Genomic DNA, 22,023 nt, shown 5'->3' on the forward strand with positions numbered 1-22,023 from the left:
TCAAGTGAGCGATTGCCCATGACGGAGTAGCGGAGGAACTCCCAGGTCGTGGACACCTTCGCTGGGGTGGTCACCGCTGAACTTGGCTTTGCTAATGACCGCACAAAAAAATAAAATCACCTGATTTGTGTTTTATTTCATCTCAGACGGTCCTTCCCTGCGATGATGGCCGCATGACAATTCAGATTTTCTTTTGACAACTGCGCAGAACGGAGCGCCGGCAGCCGCTAGAGAGAGCGAGAGAGCGAGAGAAAGTGTCACCGAGAAGTAGCGATGGCTTGGGGACAACTCTCGAATCTGCGAGGGGGCACTAACCTAGGAGAGGAAACGCTACGTTCCCATGGCGGGGCCGTAGTCTGCCATTAAACGCAACCATTGCTGAGATTCCACCGTGGCTTTGTTTTCATGGCCCGTCAGGGATGATGGGCCGAGTCAAACAAAAAAAAACGTGCTTGTAGCCCTCCCATTGAGTCGAGTAAAAATAATTGTTTGAAAAATGGGGGTGCTGGCCCATTGGGGGGCCCAAATCAGAAATAAATTCTGCCACCCGCTCCCCGCGCCCACCCCCACTTTAGATTCATGAGCGAGATGACCAAAAAGCTTTGACGAGATTTAACGAGACGACCAGAGAAGAGAGATGAAGGCAAGAGAGGGACGAGAGATTAACGGTTGCTTTCACGTTAATTGGCGTTATATGATTATGAATTCCAGCCGATGTGTGATGCTCTCATATTCAGTTATTTAATGAAGCAAATAATGAATACTTTAATTATTTAAATTTATATTTAAAGCTTTCGTGACTGCAGAGATTCATCTTCTTGTGAGAATTTTATTTCATTATGTTTAATTTTTATTATTGTATTTCCATGCTACGTGGACTTTACCGCAAGAACCAAGAAGATAAACTTATTTAGCTATGGAGCCGGAGCCCATTGTGCTGCATCCCGGCCCCGAGCGCTCTTGCCGAGGTGGCTAGCGCCCAGCGCCACCACCACCACCACCGCCGCCCGGCATCGCGATGCCACCGCCGTGGCGTGTGGCGAGGGATAATTCATGCCAGGCGCCGTTAAAGCCAAATGTAGTCATCTTTTGTCGCCGTCAAATTTTGTGTTATCTACGCCACGAGGAGCAAGCTTAATAGACCTCGATTTAGCGCTTCGCTCTCAACATCTAGCTTGAGCATCTATAAGCCCTCAGAGTGCTGTTCCACTCACATACATGTTTACCTATTTAAAAACACACACGTAATGCGTTTACAGATGTGAATATTAATGGCATGTCAACCGTGTGTCGGACTTGCGCACCGCAGTGATGCGGATTCTCTGCGTCTGTTTCGGGCGTCTGTTCATCGGCGCGAGCTGATGAACAGACACCCAAAAGGGTAAGGCTCTTGAGTGCTGACGCGAAACCCAGACGCAGGGGCCAGCTGTAGCAGCACGTTATTAATGCAATCCGTATCATGTGCCGCAACTGCTGTATAAATAACCATCGGAGGACAGGGTGGTCCAGTGCCCGGTGCCGTACCTCCGATACTTCACGCACATACATACACAAACACACACGCGCACACACGCACACGTCTGCCAAATGAATCAAACGCAGTTATGAAAATGTTCTGGATAGTGTGCTCACTGTACGCGTGTGACAGGTCTAATTTCACGACTGCATGCAACGCAGGCCGATGTGTTGGCACCGTGTACACGTTAATGACCAAGCAGCAGGCTTTCTAAGAGTATCCTATTGACCCACATATATACAAATATTCCCCCATATAGCCTGTTATATAGGGCAAGTGCTGTTAGCGAGCAGCACCTATGAAGGTCGGCACGGCACGCGAGGGTGCTGGGTGGCCAACACAACGCCCAGTAGTGATATTTACACATCGCACCAGGGACTAATTTGAGGCTGAGTCGACCTAGGAGGAGGCCCAGGACCGGTTGAAATAATTGTGACTGATGTTGGCTGTGAGCGGGAATCGAACTCGGGTGGCTGGGGTTCGTAGCGCAGCGCGCCAACCCTTACACTACCGAACCCCACACACACACAAATATATGTGTATTAACTAATTCGTAAATAAAAGTGTTCCTCTGTGGAGCTCGATATTCCTGTGAGCAACAAGATTTCACATCTTAGGCGGCTCAAACCGACACATTAAAGCACACGCACTGTTTGACATTTGTTTGGTTCCCAACTTTGTGAATACTTCAACATCGTTCACTGCCACTGTATTAACACTGCAATGTTGAATTGAGGTAGCTGTTGTGCGCGTCTATAATTTAGACAAACGTTGGTCACGCGGTCGCTTCGAACCGTATGGACAAACTGCGTTCGTGAAAAAAGTGTGTGCGCACGGGCACATTGATTCGCGCGCGGTTACCGGTGACAGCGCTTAAGATGGAGCTACATCCCCGTGAAATTTGGACATTCTGGAAGTTCACACGGCAACAGCGTCCGGGGGTAACCGAGGCAATTCCAATACGTGCCGGACTTCTTTCTCTCCGTCTATCCACATACATTGGCGAGATAATCGGTCGCGACAAATGCAAAGGTCACTTCAGGACAGACGCCACTGTGTGGTGATTCACTGTGCGGATATGAATCATGTATATTTTTGCATTGGAATCAGAAGCGGCCACTCGAGGCGCAGTGGTTCTCAGTGAAGCAGGCCAACTGAGTTCGCTTTGAGTTCAACGTCAGTGGCGAGTGACGTCTGAACCACTCCTGAACCTCCACCTCTCGCCCATCCCATTGCTTTTCCACCAGTACTGTTCTGACCAGTAAAACTAAACAAAATATTAAACTAAACTATTTTTTTTTATTTTACTAGGTGAGGCCCACTGAGCTACATAGTTATTTTTCTGAAGCGACTTGGCTGCCACAAATGACAATTCGACGAAGTGGCTTATCACGTGGAAATGTATAGCAGCTAGATACTCTAAACGCATGACATTGAGTCTAAACGTGGAGGGAAAACCGGAGGGCCTAGAGAAAAATCCATGCGACCACGGGGAGAGAGACACCGCAAACTCCAAATACACAGCAGCAGACGCCAGGGCCGGGATGGAACTCACCACCTCCTGTATACCATGCGAGGTAGTTAACATCTCCCCACCGTAGTGAAGTATAGTAGAACTACCTCCATGGCCTATACTGAATGGGGAGGCCTTCATCCAGCAGTGCATTAATAAAGGAATGGAAATTATTAACAGCTTTTAACAGTGGCTAAACCGTATGCAACATGAAGGAATGAATGCCTGAACAAACGCATGTTTCATGGACACATTGATTAGGACTGTTCATTTTTACACCACTTGCAAATGGAATAAGGGCAAAAGAATAGATTGCGATATTCAGATCCTTTGACATAATTTTGGTGAGTTTATTGCAAAGGAACTTGTTTTCAATGTGCAAAACATAAGTCAATAATACCTCTCACACCACGGTTACTTAGTTTTTTCACATCGGTTTACTGTATGATAGTTGGGTAGTTGCAACCCTTTAGCGTCCATATAATAAATGCCTCTGTTGATATGTAAACTTTGAATTTAACATAGCTATTTCTGTGCCCAGGTACAAGCTAATCCCTGAGCTATTTCAATGCTAAATTATCCTGTTTGATATGTAAACTCCTTTGTCAACGTGATTTACTTCTCTCACCTAGCTTAAAAGACGCTACGAATCTTAGCAGCGTTCATTGAAGTGCTATCGTCCCGACAGTTCTGTTCCTTCACCTGAAGAAGGCTACTTGTGTTGTGGCCGAAACGTCGTGAGAATATTATTGTGTTATTTTATTTTATCAATTTATTATTTTATTCTCATTCTACGTGACTTTACCGAAAGAACCAAAGAAGATGAATCATTGCAGTCACGAAAGCTTTAAATCGAAATTCAACACAGGTGGTTTCCAAGATTAACCTGATTATATCCCTTCACTCTTTCCCCTGGATTCTGTGACTATGAGCGGTTGTCACATCTCGGGGTTATTGTTCAGAGGCCCTCTATGCGCGGGCATCTCAGCTGTGAGACGCAGACGACGCGCGTTGCCAGCGCCGAACGGAATGAACGGTCACATCTTGTTTTACAGTAAGAGATGGGACAATGAAATGTAAATGACATGTAAATCAAATGCATTTGTAATCCATTACATGTGTTAAATTACACAACTTCAAAACAATTGGTAATTTCTATCTAGATTAGACGAGCCACAGTTTGTATTTTTTAATCCATATTACAAAAAATCCATATGCCTCGACTCAAGGTTCAAACCCAGATTCTTTGATTGGATCCGCCACGTTGTACGAGGTTAAGTGCCACAGGTTTAATTCCCTGACTCCGTGACCCCCACACGCAACAGCTCCTCGCTGTGACTAATGGACGGTTGATCTTGGCCCTGAGGGATCGGACTGTCTTGGGGTTTAAAGTTGATCTGGACTCGTCATTTGCAAAGCAGTTGGGGGGGAGCCTCGGAACGCTGCCTTTTATACTTCCTGTAGCGCTGGGTCCTGCATCATCGCAGTGTAATGGGATTTGCCACTGCCCTGATCCAGCATCGTAATGGTTAACCCAGGCCCCGGCAGCAGCAGCAGAACACCACAAAGCCACACTTGCAGTTAATTGACACGTAATTTTAAACAAATAAGAACACATCCTTTAGAGGGAAGTGTTAAAGATGAACACAGTTGTGTGCTCATCGTCTGCCAAGATGACATATCAAGTCGACGAGACGACGAAATGGCCTTTTGCCATTGTTCGCAGGGTGCACGGTGTGGTGCTTGTGGGGGTCATTCAATAACCACGCAGAGAAGAAACACCCAACCGGCGATTCCTCGATTCTCCCCCCAGTATTCTTAAGCCTGAAAGGCGCGCAGCATGTTTACCGTGTCATATTTTTTGTCCGTAGAATAAAATGAAAACGACGCCCTTTCTTGTGTGCTGGTGCCCTGTGGCGAAAATCTTTCGCCCAGGTATTTGGCCTGGGTATGCCTGCTTTTTGCTGTATTGATTTTGCACGCGTGATGGATGGCGTGTTTGTGTTGTGGCCACACCGAGGTTTGCTCGGGTTTCCAAGTTAAGAAGCCAGGGGTTGGCTGAGGTGTGGTGTCAGGCAAACATTGGCGAATGCGCCTGGCTGACAGCATTCGGTATTTACATCGCCATTGACAGCTTGGCACGTCAACGTGACACCGAGGCGTTCATGCACTATCAGTTATCGTTTGCCCAAGGCATACGCTGAAAAATACGTCGTCACTTTTTGGACGTTGGACCGATTGATGTAAAGGAGTTTCCTGCCTTGGTTGGGAAGTTGGGACTGTGGTCTGTACTAGTCGTAGTAGTCGTAGGCGACCTCGTGGACTCATTTCTTTGTTGTGATAACTTTCGTTGTTGTTGTTGTTGTTTGTGCGCTTTGTTTTGGTGCCATTTCTCAATTTATTTATTCGTTTTTCATCTTGCTTGGTCGCGTGGGGGGGGGGGGGTTGGTTTCGTTTGCTTGGTAGTGGCTGTTTTATGGGACTTGGTCCGCATATCTAATTAACCTACAGCGTTATGGGATGCCGAAAGCATGAATGACGCTCGCTATACGTCATGCAAACGCCCATGTTCACGGAGCCGTGGCTATTTTGCGTCGCTTCATTGATGTCTTCAAAAATCAACGAACAAAAAAAATCTGCCCGTTAACCTCCGCACGATCCCACGATATCGCAATGCCGGCAATTGGCGGCCTCTCCGGAGGGTGAACGCGCGGGTTCGGCGCGTCTCGTTAAAGTTCAGGAACGCGAAGAAGGCTGCAGCGGCTCTCACAAAAAAACAAACAAACAAGCCGGGCCACACTTTTTGTTGACGTTTCCGAGGCGCGTGGCATTGCCCCCTGAATGTGGTGCGACGTGATATTCCTCGCCCCGGTATACAGGAGGTCGGTGGTTGGACCCTGATGTCTGTATATTTGGAGTTTGCGTGTCCTCCCCGTGGTCGCGTAGATTTGTTTTACCGGGGGTTTTCCCCTCCACATTTAGAAAGATGCATTGGGATCATTTCGATTGTTTTGCTGCTATAAATGTTCAAATGATAAGCCACTTTGTTGAGCTATCATTTGTGGCGAGGTCGCTTTGTGAACAATAAGTTGATTCCTCAGTGGGCTTTGTCTGGTAGGATGGTTTAGTGTTGTTTGTGTTTGTGTTTGGGTGATTTTGTTGACCTTTTTTGTAATTTGCACTGTGGTGTTGTTGTAGTTTGTTGTTGTAACGTTCTTACCCCGTGCCCCTACTGGACATATTTGAAAAAGAGCTTTATAGCTCATCGGATTCCTCCTGCAGCAGAAATAAATGTTCTGATTCTGAATGAATTGTGGAGCTGTTTCCCGTCGTATGCAAAGAGAGGGTGGGGGGGGGGATAATCGGCACCGCCACCACCACACACAAGGGGTGGCTGCAGGGCTGACAAGTAATGGACCACACCTGGTGAGCAGTAATCAAAAAAGCTTTGCGGAGGGCGCGCGCAGGTGCAATGCATTAATTACAACCGCGCACCATTTCCAGGCCGAGTGGGAAGAGCAGATATGAGATAATGGGGACCGGTTCAAATAATGAACGGTCGTTGTTGACGATTCACATCCTACACCCCCCCCCCCTTCTTCCTCCTTCCTCGCCTACACCGCAGAAAACCCCCCAATTAAAGTCGAGCAGGTGTGAGACGCAACAGCATCGTGGCACAATGGCATGCAACAGTATCTGATGGGCAGAGGATGGCATCTATAACGAGCGCTTAAACCCAGTAAGCCCCTTCACAGCCCGCTAGGATTGCGAGTTCTGTATGGCACGTGCGTGTGTGTGTTAGGACAGGGGGCATGCAGTGTAGCCGAGGCTGTCCAATGTTTCCGCGAAGAGAATAAGCTGAGCTATGCTGGGCCAGCCCAGACACGGGCTAGGACACGGTAATTACACCCATGTCTCCTGAAGTCCCAGAGGCTCTGCCATGTTCAGGTCACTCCTTTGTGTCCCCAGGAAGGAGCTTCCATTTGGCTTTTTGGGGACTCTAGGGGAGTTGGCGACTCGCATGGACAAGCTCGTGGAACCGCATCGGGCCACTTACATTTCAGCCAAACAAAAAGTGAACTCTAGAAATAAGGCCGGGTGTCATAGACCATGCACGGCGAGAGAAAACCCAGGCTACTTTAACGATGGAAGCGGAGCGAGACGCGTTGCTCTGCGGTGTGCGGTATATGCTATTACTGTTACAGTTATAATATATTTTTTATCGACCCCTTAGTGTGGTGGAGACATCGCGCATCCGTTCAGTTGAATGCCTCCTCTTTATTTACAGCCAAATGCATTCGTTTCAAAAGGGAGACCTTCACGTATTTGCGGCACGTGTGGTATATCAGGCGGTATTGTCGGTGTGAGTGGCATCAACACCGAAACACCACAGACCACATCTACAACTTACATCACGGTATATATATATACAAAGTTTCATTTACAGCAGCCAAAGTGCTATGCATTTGATGTTCTCACTCTTCCCATAGCGCACGGCTGTCTCGAGGGCGCTACGATTCACAGGTGGGCACAGTCTACCCACAGAATGCAACGTTGCTACGTGACTCCTAACCAATTAAATAATCCATGGGTAATTTTAGAAACATGGAAATTAAAATTGGAACCGTGACCCCAAGCACACGTAACCTCGTCTTTTTATTTATTTAAAAGTTAAAAAGTTAAAAACCACATCGTGGTCTCTTTAAAGTCCACGTTGAAGCAGTCTTTTTGTTAGTACAGCCACCCCCGTATTAACCGGGGTGGCCACTGCCGCTTCGAACCGCGATCGCGTGACAAGGAGCGGCAAAGCGCCCTCCTTTGCTGGGCCCCCATCACCGCCCTGAACGATGTTTCTGTTGAAATTACCCGCGGCCGGTGCCAACCAACCCACCCACAGCACCCTCCGGCCGAGTGGCCAGACCGCGTCTAAAATAAAGAGCGATATAGGTCAGTGGGCCTTACCCGGTAAAACAAATAAATAAGTATAATGTAGTTTGCCCTCGCAAGCTGATGTTGGAAGTGTCGCTGTTGTCAGCGTGTTGGGGTTCGTGCGAGCACAATTATTTCACGTGGCAAATCCATAAGCAATGAGCTGTCCGACAGCACAATGTATGTGTTGCAGTGTCCCGTGAACGGAAGTCATAAATACAATGCTCAGCTCCACACTAGGAAAGAAAATAGTAATTCTGGCCAAGCCTTGGCTGGATGCGAGACATTTTTTAACAGCCATTAACAAGATGAAATGTGTGCTTCTTGCAAAGGTGCAGCCCTTGCAATTGCTTGCTCATGCCACTGCTGGTAGAAGGTGCCCCAGTAGATGGCGCATGGTTAATGTGTCTGTACTTCGAACCCAGTGAGCTGAGTTAGATTCCTGGCCAGGGCTGCTGGAATTGGTGGCGAGTGAGATCTGAACTTGGTCTTGCCGTGCCACCTTCACCAATCTGCTCTGACAGACGCGGTGAAGTCGGGACACGCAACCACGCCGCGCGGAGGCCTTCACCCAGCAGCAGCAGCAGACCGGCCGAGAGCTGTAAATTATTACACTAAACAAGGTACGGCATAATTAAGCGAGCAACGTACTTGCAGGTTGTATATATATATACCTTAGAAACATTGTGCCTGGTCTCACTGCGCACGCAGCAGCAGCCACGGCTTGCCGCGTTATTTCACAAAAGGCGATGTGTCTAGCCCCGAAGGCAAACACAAGGGGCTTGCGGCGGGGTCTCTGTAAAGGTGGCATCGAGGTGTGTGTGGTGTGCGAGGTTTTAGAGCAATAGGGGGATTGGCAAATGGCTGACGGAGAGAGGAAGGCCAGTTTGAAAGCTAACACTCACCCCTGCCCCATTCAAAGCCAAACAAAAGCGTTGCGCGCTCAATCCTCCCCCCTCCGTCTCCCGCTCGGCTCGGTTTCATAAAGGACTTTGTGGAAAATTAAAGAGCAGCATGTATGTTGAAATGTCGATGTTTTCTTAGGGAAAGCCGTGGTATATAAAGGGGTGTGGGAGTGGTGGCACCTTAAAAAAACAGAGGGTTACGGCTTCGCATTGTTTCATTCTCTCTTCTTTAATGTGCAAAGTTCTAGCGGGGCCCGGCAACTTTCTTGGGCTTAAAAATCCTAAAACGGAAGAAAATGATCCAAACAAAACCACTGACGTGCCAAATACCGCATTGCAATTTGGTCAGTCTGCACGCCTGCGATTGTAAAGATGTTTTTAAGGCAAAGTTATGAGTGTGGAAAGGAAAAAAGGAAGCAATGCATCCAGAAGTGTAGGGGAAAGTTCAGAAGTCAGTTAATGCCTCATGCCGAATTTTAGAAACACTGTAGCAATTTACATTTGATTGATGCACTGCCCCCTAGCTGAGGCCAAGTGTGGTGTGTGTGGTGCGGCTCATAACCCAAGAGCTGTAATGAAAATTAATATTTAACCATCGGCAATATTTTACGGCCGCGTGCTGCTGAGCGACGTTGTTATTAATGTGGAAGGAGGCGTTGCGCGCCGAGCCACTCACCTTGGGATCTTGGCTCCGCTCCGTGACGGCGATCGGGCGCGACTCTGCGCTGCGCTTACCGCTCACCTTCGCTGCTTCACATTTCACGTGGCGCGCATGTCCACCCCCAGAATGCGCCAAAGGCATTTAGCTTGTTATGCCGTTGGCGAGTGAGCAGCGTCCATGCGAACACCGAACGTCAAATGCGCGCCAGGTTACAACGTGGGCTCTTTCAAGTCCACTGTGAAACAGACGGTGCGTTCTTTTGATGAATACAGCCGCAGTATTAACCAGGGCGGCCGCTGTTCCCTCGAACCGGCTTGGAACCGTCAGCGTCCGACGATGTTCTCCTGAAATAACCCTTGGCCAGTGGCTCGTCCACACGCCACAGGGTGGTCAGTACCGTGAGACCCAGGGTGGTCGGTACCGTGGTATAACAGGGTTGTTGGTAACGTGGTATAACAGGGTAGTTGGTACCGTGGTATAACAAGGTAGATGGTACCGTGGTATAACAGGGTAGCTGGTACCGTGGTATAACAGGGTAGTTGGTACCGTGGTATAACTGGGTAGTTGGTACCGTGGTATAACAAGGTAGATGGTACCGTGGTATAACAGGGTAGCTGGTACCGTGGTATAACAGGGTAGTTGGTACCGTGGTATAACAGGGTAGTTGGTACCGTGGTATAATAGGGTAGTTGGTACCGTAGTATAACAAGGTAGTTGGTACCGTGGTATAACAGGGTAGTTCTTACCGTGGTATAACAGGGTAGTTGGTACCGTGGTATAACAAGGTAGATGGTACCGTGGTATAACAGGGTAGCTGGTACCGTGGTATAACAGGGTAGTTGGTACCGTGGTATAACAGGGTAGTTGGTACCGTGGTATAACAGGGTAGTTGGTACCGTAGTATAACAAGGTAGTTGGTACCGTGGTATAACAGGGTAGTTGGTACCGTGGTATAACAGGGTAGTTGGTACCGTGGTATAACAAGGTAGTTGGTACCGTGGTATAACAGGGTAGTTGGTACCGTGGTATAACAGGGTAGTTGGTACCGTGGTATAACAGGGTAGTTGGTACCGTGGTATAACAGGGTAGATGGTACCGTGAGACCCAGGGTGGTCGGTACCGTGGTATAACAGGGTAGAGGGTACCGTGGTATAACAGGGTAGTTGGTACCGTGGTATAACAGGGTAGTTGGTACCGTGGTATAACAGGGTAGATGGTACCGTGGTATAACAAGGTAGTTGGTACCGTGGTATAACAAGGTAGTTGGTACCGTGATATAACAGGGTAGATGGTACCGTGGTATAACAGGGTAGATGGTACCGTGGTATAACAGGGTAGTTGGTACCGTGGTATAACAAGGTAGTTGGTACCGTGGTATAACAGGGTAGTTGGTACCGTGGTATAACAGGGTAGTTGATACCGTGGTATAACACGGTAGTTGGTACCGTGGTATAACAAGGTAGTTGGTACCGTGGTATAACAGGGTAGTTGGTACCGTGGTATAATAAGGTAGTTGGTACCGTGGTATAACAGGGTAGCTGGTACCGTGGTATAACAGGGTAGTTGGTACCGTGGTATAACAGGGTAGTTGGTACCGTGGTATAACAGGGTAGAGGGTACCGTGGTATAACAGGGTAGATGGTACCGTGGTATAACAAGGTAGCTGGTACCGTGGTATAACAGGGTAGTTGGTACCGTGGTATAACAGGGTAGTTGGTACCGTGGTATAACAGGGTAGTCGGTACCGTGGTATGACAAGGTAGCTGGTACCGTGGTATAACAAGGTAGTTGGTACCGTGGTATAACAGGGTAGATGGTACCGTGGTATAACAGGGTAGTTGGTACCGTGGTATAACAGGGTAGTCGGTACCGTGGTATAACAAGGTAGCTGGTACCGTGGTATAACAGGGTAGTTGGTACCGTGGTATAACAAGGTAGATGGTACCGTGGTATAACAAGGTAGATGGTACCGTGGTATAACAAGGTAGTTGGTACCGTGGTATAGCAAGGTAGATGGTACCGTGGTATAACAAAGTAGTTGGTACCGTGGTATAACAGGTAGATGGTACCGTGGTATAACAAGGTAGCTGGTACCGTGGTATAACAAGGTAGATGGTACCGTGGTATAACAAGGTAGTTGGTACCGTGGTATAACAGGGTAGCTGGTACCGTGGTATAACAGGGTAGTTGGTACCGTGGTATAACAAGGTAGATGGTACCGTGGTATAACAGGGTAGCTGGTACCGTGGTATAACAGGGTAGTTGGTACCGTGGTATAACAGGGTAGTTGGTACCGTGGTATAACAGGGTAGTTGGTACCGTAGTATAACAAGGTAGTTGGTACCGTGGTATAACAGGGTAGTTCGTACCGTGGTATAACAGGGTAGTTGGTACCGTGGTATAACAAGGTAGATGGTACCGTGGTATAACAGGGTAGCTGGTACCGTGGTATAACAGGGTAGTTGGTACCGTGGTATAACAGGGTAGTTGGTACCGTGGTATAACAAGGTAGATGGTACCGTGGTATAACAGGGTAGCTGGTACCGTGGTATAACAGGGTAGTTGGTACCGTAGTATAACAGGGTAGTTGGTACCGTGGTATAACAGGGTAGTTGGTACCGTAGTATAACAAGGTAGTTGGTACCGTGGTATAACAGGGTAGTTCGTACCGTGGTATAACAGGGTAGTTGGTACCGTGGTATAACAGGGTAGCTGGTACCGTGGTATAACAGGGTAGTTGGTACCGTGGTATAACAAGGTAGTTGGTACCGTGGTATAACAGGGTAGTTGGTACCGTGGTATAACAAGGTAGTTGATACCGTGGTATAACACGGTAGTTGGTACCGTGGTATAACAAGGTAGTTGGTACCGTGGTATAACAGGGTAGTTGGTACCGTGGTATAACAAGGTAGATGGTACCGTGGTATAACAGGGTAGCTGGTACCGTGGTATAACAGGGTAGTTGGTACCGTGGTATAACAGGGTAGTTGGTACCGTGGTATAACAGGGTAGAGGGTACCGTGGTATAACAGGGTAGATGGTACCGTGGTATAACAAGGTAGCTGGTACCGTGGTATAACAGGGTAGTTGGTACCGTGGTATAACAGGGTAGTTGGTACCGTGGTATAACAGGGTAGTCGGTACCGTGGTATAACAAGGTAGCTGGTACCGTGGTATAACAAGATAGTTGGTACCGTGGTATAACAGGGTAGCTGGTACCGTGGTATAACAGGGTAGTTGGTACCGTGGTATAACAGGGTAGTCGGTACCGTGGTATAACAAGGTAGCTGGTACCGTGGTATAACAGGGTAGTTGGTACCGTGATATAACAAGGTAGATGGTACCGTGGTATAACAAGGTAGATGGTACCGTGGTATAACAAGGTAGTTGGTACCGTGGTATAACAAGGTAGATGGTACCGTGGTATAACAAGGTAGCTGGTACCGTGGTATAACAAGGTAGATGGTACCGTGGTATAACAAGGTAGTTGGTACCGTGGTATAACAGGGTAGCTGGTACCGTGGTATAACAGGGTAGTTGGTACCGTGGTATAACAGGGTAGTTGGTACCGTGGTATGACAGGGTAGTTGGTACCGTGGTATAACAGGGTAGTTGGTACCGTGGTATAACAGGGTAGCTGGTACCGTGGTATAACAGGGTAGTTGGTACCGTGGTATAACAGGGTAGTTGGTACCGTGGTATAACAAGGTAGTTGGTACCATAGTATAACAAGGTAGTTGGTACCGTGGTATAACAGGGTAGTTGGTACCGTGGTATAACAAGGTAGATGGTACCGTGGTATAACAGGGTAGCTGGTACCGTGGTATAACAAGGTAGTTGGTACCGTGGTATAACAAGGTAGATGGTACCGTGGTATAACAGGGTAGTTGGTACCGTGGTATAACAAGGTAGATGGTACCGTGGTATAACAGGGTAGCTGGTACCGTGGTATAACAGGGTAGTTGGTACCGTGGTATAACAAGGTAGCTGGTACCGTGGTATAACAGGGTAGCTGGTACCGTGGTATAACAGGGTAGCTGGTACCGTGGTATAACAAGGTAGCTGGTACCGTGGTATAACAGGGTAGCTGGTACCGTGGTATAACAGGGTAGCTGGTACCGTGGTATAACAAGGTAGCTGGTTCCGTGGTATAACAAGGTAGATGGTACCGTGGTATAACAAGGTAGTTGGTACCGTGGTATAACAAGGTAGCTGGTACCGTGGTATAACAGGGCAGCCTCCCTCCTGTACGCGGATTGCTGGCCAGTGCCTTGCGGCACTAAGAACGTCGCGCGTGGAGGCCATGGTAAAGGTGCAGCCCTGGTGGAAGGGCCTCCGAGAGGGAGCCCACTCTAGAGAGCATTCGGCCTACTCTTCCACGCTGGCCAGACGTATTTGGAAGAGGTTTGAGAACCCACACTACTTTACCCCACCACAGCTGAACTGCTCATCAACTTACTACGGCGTGCCCATGTACAGCGAACTCTCTTGCTGCTGGGCGTACAGCGCTGGGAGATGCGAGTCCAGGAGCGCGAGGAAAACGAAACGGGGCGCTTCGTCGCCGAACAAAAATCGGCCACCGCGATTCTCACGCTCAGCCACTCTAGCGTCCTCCTTGGAGTTAATGTTGCCAATGGAGCAGCCGGCGTGAGCCTACTTGAGACGAATCGCCCGTTATAATTGTGCAACTTTGCGCTCTTGAACAATTCCACAAATGGCCACGGGAGTAAAACGCACTCTTTGCACTCGGTACTGTGAAAAAAAAAAAAAGAGATTCAATGACGGTGCCCCAGTGGGCATTGCTCCCGTTGCGTCTGACAGTGTCTCCTACCAGGTGCGCGTGTTCCCTCTGCACCCGTCTTCATGGACCGAGCAGAGATTCCGTGGGAACGCGCTGCGACCACGTGGACTGTGTCATGAGATTCTCACTTTAACCACCGGAGGGGTGTAGGCGTTGCTGTTGGCGTGGGCGGCGGTGCTGGGTGACTGATGAAGTCCCCGGTGGTGCACTTGAGCGTGGCGGGGAATATCCACGAATGACCTCAGTGTCCTCAGTGACCACACAGGTGGTCAGTACGCAATGCCTCAACCACGAGACTGTGGACCTTGAGTCTTGGGGGGGGGGGGGGGGGGGTGGAGGAGATGGGGGGGGGGGTGTTGCTACTTACGCCTCGATACAATTACACGTGCAGCAGCCACAGAAATGTTACGGTGCTGATGTGACCAGAGCCAGTTGAGAATTTGCAGATTAAATGTGTTTTTTTTTTATTCCTCCCGTGTGGGCCCATCGCGAGGAGCCGTCTCTGATAACATATCCACTGGTCGAAACACATGGAGGTCTTTAAATAAAGCACAGGCTGCTGAGCACTGGCCTCAAAGGGCCAAACTACATGAAAGCGAGGGAGGGAGACGCGTGAGGATGGAGAATCAAGGGGAGGCAGGGGGATGCATTGGAGAGATGATGGAGATACAGTACACGTACGTATGTTGAACTCCTTTCGCACCGTGCGTAGCAAACCGTGCTCATGGGAGGTGCAGGGGAAGGACAAGAAACTAAACACAAAGCAGTTCTCAAGAAATTCGTTTTCAATCAGTGCATGGAAGGGAGAGGGGTGGATATACATGGGAGGGTGTGAGATGGTGAACATGCTTGGGAAGAGAGGGAGGGAGAGGGGCGATGCCGCGGCTCAGAGGCGAGATGTTAACTACTTCGCCTGGTATGCAGGAGGTCGTGGGTTCCATCCCGACCTGACGATACCTGTATATTTGGAGTTGGCATGTTCTCCGCGTGGACGCGTGGATTCGTCTCCGTGTCTTCCGGTTGTTCCCGTCCACATTTAGAATCAACATGCGCTTCGAGTATTTGGCTGTTATAAATGTCCACGTGATAAAACCACTCCGTTGAGCTATCATGTGGCGAGGTCGCTTCTGAAAAATATCTGTATAGCTCAGGGGGGGCCTTACCTGGTAAAAAAAATAACAAGTTTAGTTTTTTTTGTAATTTCGTTTTTTTTTTTGAGTCAGAGAATCCACAGGCTGGGGCCAGGGCAGGTGCGAGGGCCTCATTCCTCGCACCTGCCCGTGGACGTGAGTGGGAGTCGCTGCCCGGGACAGGTGATAGGCGTGGAACGACTCCGTGCGGCCACAGCTGCCCAACCCACATCCTGCTCGCATCCAGTGGCGCGTGCTGCGAGATGTGGAGAATGTTTGACGCGACGCTGACGAGTTTGCGATGAAGAAATAAAGACGAAGGGAGTAATATATAAACACGTGTATTGGCTGGCCATCGACAAAAGACGGTCTCACTGAATCGCGCCCTTTCAGATGCGCTCCTGAGGCCGTCTGGAACGCTCTTCCTTCCGATATTAGGAAGCCACTGGAGCAGTGCACTTTTACATCATCCAGATTGAAAAACTTATTTCCATAGAACTGCTTTTTGTGCTTAGTTTGTTGTCCTTCCCCCACACCTCCGATTAACACGGTTGGATATGTACGCTGCGAAATAAGTTCAACATACGTACTACAGCAGATGGGAGACTCCTCAGTCTTACAAGTACAGAAGTCCTCTTGTAGCGGAACAATATCACAAACCTCTTATCCACGAGATTATTCACTTAAATCGCCGATAATTACGGATAATTGGAGTAACTTGCTGTGCGGCTCCTCTTATCTGGTTAAGTGTGCAACATTGGAAGTCGTTTCCCATGGGCGAATGGGAAAGTTGTGGATAACGGCGGATGCATAGGAAGGGACAGGACGCGTGTAATAGGATTTTTCGGGCACCCAACAGCTACCGCGGATAACATGAGTCGCGGGCAATAGAGTTGTGGGTCAGAGTAACTCTGTAATGCTCCCTGGAGGTGACCTGTTTGTCGTGTGCACGTTACTTTCACACCACACGGACTGTGCCCCCCCCCGCCGCACCCCTTGGTACGGGCGCACGCACGAGGCTGCCCGTTGTGCTTAACGCGTGGCGCTCTTCAGCCTCCACTTCGTAGCGTGGCCGTGCACTTTCTGGTAATGCCCCCCCCTCCACGCCCCTCCACGACATCCGTGAATTACCGGACGCAGATGGCAGCAGGCTGATCACGGGCGCACACCGGGGCTTGATTTTGTAATTTAACAACACTGTGAGAACCTCTCAGGAAGCAGCTGTGCGGCGTTTGTATTTTGTGTAGGCCGTTGGAAAGCCTGTTGGGCATTAACAACCGCCTCCCCTCCCAATGTATCCGTCCTCATCAAACTCGTGCTCGCATCATGTTACAGCCGAGCTCGATGAGTCACGTTGGAGTCAGATCTCTTTTTTTCGCGAATGCCCAGGTACATTTCAGCTCGCTTGTTGTTTCTGAGAGGGCTTTTTTTTTTAGTGAGAGGGGCGGGACGGGGGTTAGACTATTTTTCTAAAGGTTCCGAAATATTTTTAGATTTTTTTTTTCCCCTCCCATTTCTAGTGCCATTTATTTGAGAAGGTATTCGGCCACTTCAAGCATACATTTGTCAATTCCATTTAAAATATACTGCGTTTGGGGGAGCGGCGGCGCAGTGGTTACCGCACTGTGCTCTGAACGCAGCTGAGTTCGATTTCCGGCCACGCTTAATATCAAGTGATACCTTGAACCGGTTATGGACTTCCCCGCTAACTTCACCAACCCACAGTGACCGGCGTGGTGAACTATGGTCAAACAACCTCCAGAACCGAATCGGTGCAGGAGGCCTTCATGCGGAAATGGCTCGACAAAGCGCTGACAAATTACGCGAGATTCAAATTATGAATCCGCATTCAACAAGAACGAGCAATGAGAGCTGTGCACTGCATCTTGTCACGGACGTTCATCTTTCACGAGGCAATTATTTATTGCGAGTATCATTCATTGCACACGATTCCAGTGGGACGCCAACGCAAGTGGGTCTTCTCGTGTAAATTACGCGACACGGAGCGGCACATTTCCAGTTTGCGTCGAACAGCACTTTGGTAGAAATAAAAAAAAAACGTTGCATGAACGGCCAATTTGCTGCAAGTGTCATGGGAAATGCAACGACTCAATGGATATCAACCACGAGACCCCCCCCGCCCCCGTCCCACAACATACCCATGCACAATGCACCACAAGACACGTGCACGCACACAAGCAGAGATTTCCGAACGTAATCCCGGAGCGGCACGCGGTGCTGAGGCCATTGTGTTGCCGGCGTCACGAGCAGATCCTCTCTACCTGGGATGAGCACGAACGATGATTGCGACACTGTTGCTCTTTCGGAAAGCGGCAAAAGGTGCCAGCCCCTGCAATGTCTTCCCCACGCCATTGCTGGTGGAATGCCCTCCGATAATTTTTTCAAACAACAATTTTTGTAAATTTAATTTTAACCTGGTAAGACCCCACTGAGTTGTGTAGCTCTTTTTGAGAAGCAACCTGTCTATTGCAAATGATAGCGCAAAGAAGTGGCTTATCGCGTGGAAATTTATAAGCAGCCAAATACTGAGGGCGCGTTGATTCTAAATGTGGAGGCAGAAACCGGAGGACCCGGAGAAAAATCTACGCACCCACGAGGAGAGATAAAACCGCAAACTCCATATATACAGGCATCGCCAGGGTCGGGATCGAACCCAAGACTCCTGTATACCGGGCGAGGAAGTTATCATGAGAGAGAGGGAGAGCCCATCTAGAAAGTGATTTGGTCTCCTCTTTCACGCCGGCCAGAGCTTCGTCTCGGCGTTGGAGGTCTTCTCGGGCGCATTTCTCCTCCTTTGTGTGCGACTCCGTCGCTAGTCTCGACCGCCAAGTGACCGTGGTCCTGCCCGATCCCCATTACTTTTTATTTTATTAATCGCAACTCAACGCAAGCCCCCTACAATACGCCGATTGTAACAGAAACTCCGCGGACAGCAACCGGATTTCGCGCGCCACAGAGCTCTGTGAGAGGGGGGGGGGGTTGGGCTCCTGCCCCCCCCCCCCACTCAGGTGACCCCCCCCCTGCTCTCTTTTCGTGTCGCTACGATGGCGCTGCCCTGCGCGTGACCTCGAATGCGATTCTCTGCCAAGCGTGCATCTCTCCGCGCTTTTCTTTGCACACTTTTCAGATGTTGTTCCACTTGCTTTGTCAGAGTCCACGTATCTGAGGCCACATGTCGTAGCAAGTAATACACCCCATGTTTTTTTTTTTTACTTTAGGCACACTCGTACGTTGCTTTTCATTATTAAGTAAAATTTTCTAAGAGCACTCCAAAGCCAAACTTGGATGAAAGTGCATCTTTGACTCTCCTTCTGTCTGCCTTGTGCTGCTTTTCCCATGCAACGTCAGTGTGGCTGTTTGTTTTTATCGCGATATTTTTTTGTCGTCGTTAAATTTCTAATGTTTTATTTATTCGCCTTAGGCTTGCAAGACCTGGGATGACTGCATCAAATCTATTTTCATAATCTACAAAGGCTACGCGCAAAGGTAATATATGTTCATGAATCTATTCCAAGATCTGTTTAATAGTTTGTACGTGCTAAATGGAAAATAATCATTTCCTGAAACCCCGGTTGATCACGTGGTTTATTCGTCTCTACATTTTCCCACTTCATGTTGATCTTCATGAACAATCTACACGCGGACACGATGATCGAGGCATCATTTAGCGTTCAGGGTGACACAGTGATAATGCCTGGTTTCGATTCCCAACTCGGGTGCTTTTCTGTGTGGAGTTTGCATGCTCTACTCCTGTTCCGCATGGTATTCCTCCAGCTTCTCCCGCCATCATCCCTGGTTTCCTGCCCCCATACATTGTAACTGGTATTGGCCAAACATCTCAATGCTAAAAATTACCTCCAGGTCACTTAATTGGGAATCACACATTACACGCAACAATGGCCGAGGTTTACGTGTAAACATTTCAAAAATCGGTCCGCGAATGTTGCTCCAGGCAACTGGTCCCCGCTTCTTTGACGATGTTCACAGTTATTCCACGTGGTCCAGGAGCTTTCCATTCTCATTCTGAGAGGAGGCAGTGTTTACTCCGTCTCGCGCAGGGGTCGTCATCGTATCGTATTCACCGCAATGCATTGTGGCTCTTGAAATAGCCAGGGTTTTTTTTTCCGATTTCGAAAAAAATGTCTCTCCTTGTTGTTTTGGTTGCTGGCCGCTGTTCGAGTGTGACAACATCTGCAACGTCAACCCTTTCATCTGAATCAAACAGCTGAAGACTTGCAGAAACATGTATAATTCCGCGGAGAAGTAGAGCATATTTAATTGCCTTTACAGCTGGAAAGTTTCAAGAGCAATTGGCACTGTCTTGGTAATATCCATCAGCAATCACGTGGCCAAAACGCATCAGACCTCAGTGCAAATGAGTCCTAACGTGGTACTACTTTTACGGACTTCTTGGCACAAGATAATAATTTACAAACATAATAAATAGTGCAATGTCCGTACTAGGCTGGGTCAGTTTTTTTTCTACAATTTGAATATGTACAGTGTTTTATATGTAATGTAGATATATGCAATTATACCAGAACAGTTAATCCCATTGAGCATGAGGGCATCTTTATTTTTCGTTTTTCAAGGCATCTGGCCAACGTGGAAGAGTAGGCCAAACATCCTCGAGAGGGACTCTCTTCGCGGAAGAGCTTCCTTTGGCTGAGGTCCTCCCACCAGCAGTGGCGTGAGCAGGCGATTGCGCGGCTGCACCTTTATTTTTGTAACATTTTTGTCTACTATACAGTCGTGGATACAGCTCCGACCTCCTTAAAAATAAGCACCGGCAATGATGAATTGGCCGCGTAAAGAAAAGAAAAAACCCCGATTGAAACATAACAGATCAAAAACGTACGAGTCACGCTAACATTTGCATTGCAGAAATATGCCACGTGTTGGCCTTCTAGCAGCAGCTGCTGCAGCCGTAGCGAGTGGGGCTCGCGGTCGACCCAGCGTCCCGCGCCGCTGGGCGCGTGCGTGGGGGCGGGCAGGGGGGCGGGCAGGGGGGCGGGCAGGGGGGCGGGCAGGGGGGCGGGCAGGGGGGCGCTGTGGCGCTGGGGCAGCGCGGGCAGCAGGATGCAGCGACCCGTTCGTGCACCGACCGATACCGGGCGCCTCTTCGCATTCCGTTGCCCGCCGAGTCCGACCCACCGTAACCCAACGCGCGCGCGTGCAGCGAGTCGTCAAAAAAAAACGTCCTCCCTTTGTTTTGTTTTTTTGGAATTTCATAACACGTGCGATTGACGGGGCTCAAAACGCAGCGTTACCATAACAAGCGCGCGTGACCGTCGCTGTTTCAGCACCTCGACTCTCCGTGGGGGCAGTCACCACTAAAGCGGCAGAGGACGCGCGTCTCTCTGAGCCTCCCAGGCCGTTGATGAATGGGATTCATCTGCAGATGATATTTTGAGGCTGGAAGCTGTTGGGGGTAATTGACAAGTGAGTCGACACCAAAGAGGTTGTGCGGGGAATCAGATCGTCACACCGAATACTCCGTATTAGAAGACGCTCCGCGAAAGTGAGACGCACTCCAAGCCTACGCCCAGTGTCAATAAAGTTGATCCAATCCGCTTGCACGCACGCACGCACCGAACAAGATCGTAAGTGTTGCTCACAACTTTCGCTTTGAATTGCGAGGGCGGTGAGAGGGTCTTATAATCCGGAGAATACGGTGTTAGTGAAACTCTGTCGTTTATTTTAATATACAAACTCCCCCAGTTCACACAATACCGTACTGTTATGATTCATATCCCCCGGTCTGAAGATCACACATTTTTGCCACCCATATCCTGTTATTTGGAATACATTCTCATGCCCAAAACATTGGAACTGCCCTTTAATAAAAATGTCTTTTGGACCATCTTCCTAACGCCTATTGCTGGTTAACCATAATGTTCCATATTTCACGCGAAACATTTTCTAGCTCTAATCTATGGCCGTAATATATATTTTTTCGGTAATGCATATTGTGTTAACGCAAGTGTCACATTCTCAATGCTGCATCATAAGAAACAATCAATATGACTTCAATCAACGCGGCACTTGACAACAGACCAGCGGGAGATAAATGCCTCTCTATAGTGCAGTAAACCAGCAATTTTAGCTGCACAGCATGTACGTGGAAAACTCAACACGTGCAGTTCGCTTTAAAGGACAAAGATTAATCGCATCGTTCAAAACTTATAATTTACAACTCAAGTTCCTCTCGGTGGAGTGAAGCGATATCATCTCTTACTTAATCATTACATTGTTAGTCTGGACTGCATTCATAATGTAGCCTTTTGTAAACATTGACAACTCAAATGAGTAAAGGCAAATTATGGGCGACTATATTTTAAATGGAGTGGTGGCACAGTGGTTAGCACTCTCTATTAGGAATCCAGCAACCTGGCTTTGATTCTCAGCCAAGTGGCAAGTGAGAGACGTAATGACCACCATGGTGAAGTATGGTCATGCAACCCTCCACAAGCAGCATGGCTTTGGGAGTCCTTCATCCAAAACTAAACTATTTTATTCATGTTACCAGGCAAGGCCCAATGAGCTA

General features: G+C 48.7%; 1 protein-coding gene across 5 annotated transcripts in view; it reads left to right on the forward strand.

The window, feature by feature from the left end:
* The window catches only part of LOC103091698 (semaphorin-3C), a 415,462-nt gene that overhangs the window by 45,482 nt on the left and 347,957 nt on the right, over positions 1–22,023 (forward strand). For 2 of the 5 annotated variants that reach the window (XM_076070749.1, XM_076070751.1), the window contains exon 2: positions 8,483–8,581. The exons of 2 other annotated variants lie outside the window; for them this stretch is intronic. The gene's annotated coding sequence lies outside the window, so the exon portion shown is untranslated. Of the gene's footprint in view, positions 1–8,482; positions 8,582–18,897; positions 18,963–22,023 lie in introns of all 5 variants that reach the window. One more of the 5 variants, XM_076070750.1, reaches the window with a different exon arrangement.

The sequence above is a fragment of the Petromyzon marinus genome, chromosome 30, assembly GCF_048934315.1.
Source record: "Petromyzon marinus isolate PM22_M1 ecotype Great Lakes invasive population chromosome 30, UKy_Petmar_22M1.pri1.0, whole genome shotgun sequence".
Taxonomy (NCBI): domain Eukaryota; kingdom Metazoa; phylum Chordata; class Hyperoartia; order Petromyzontiformes; family Petromyzontidae; genus Petromyzon; species Petromyzon marinus.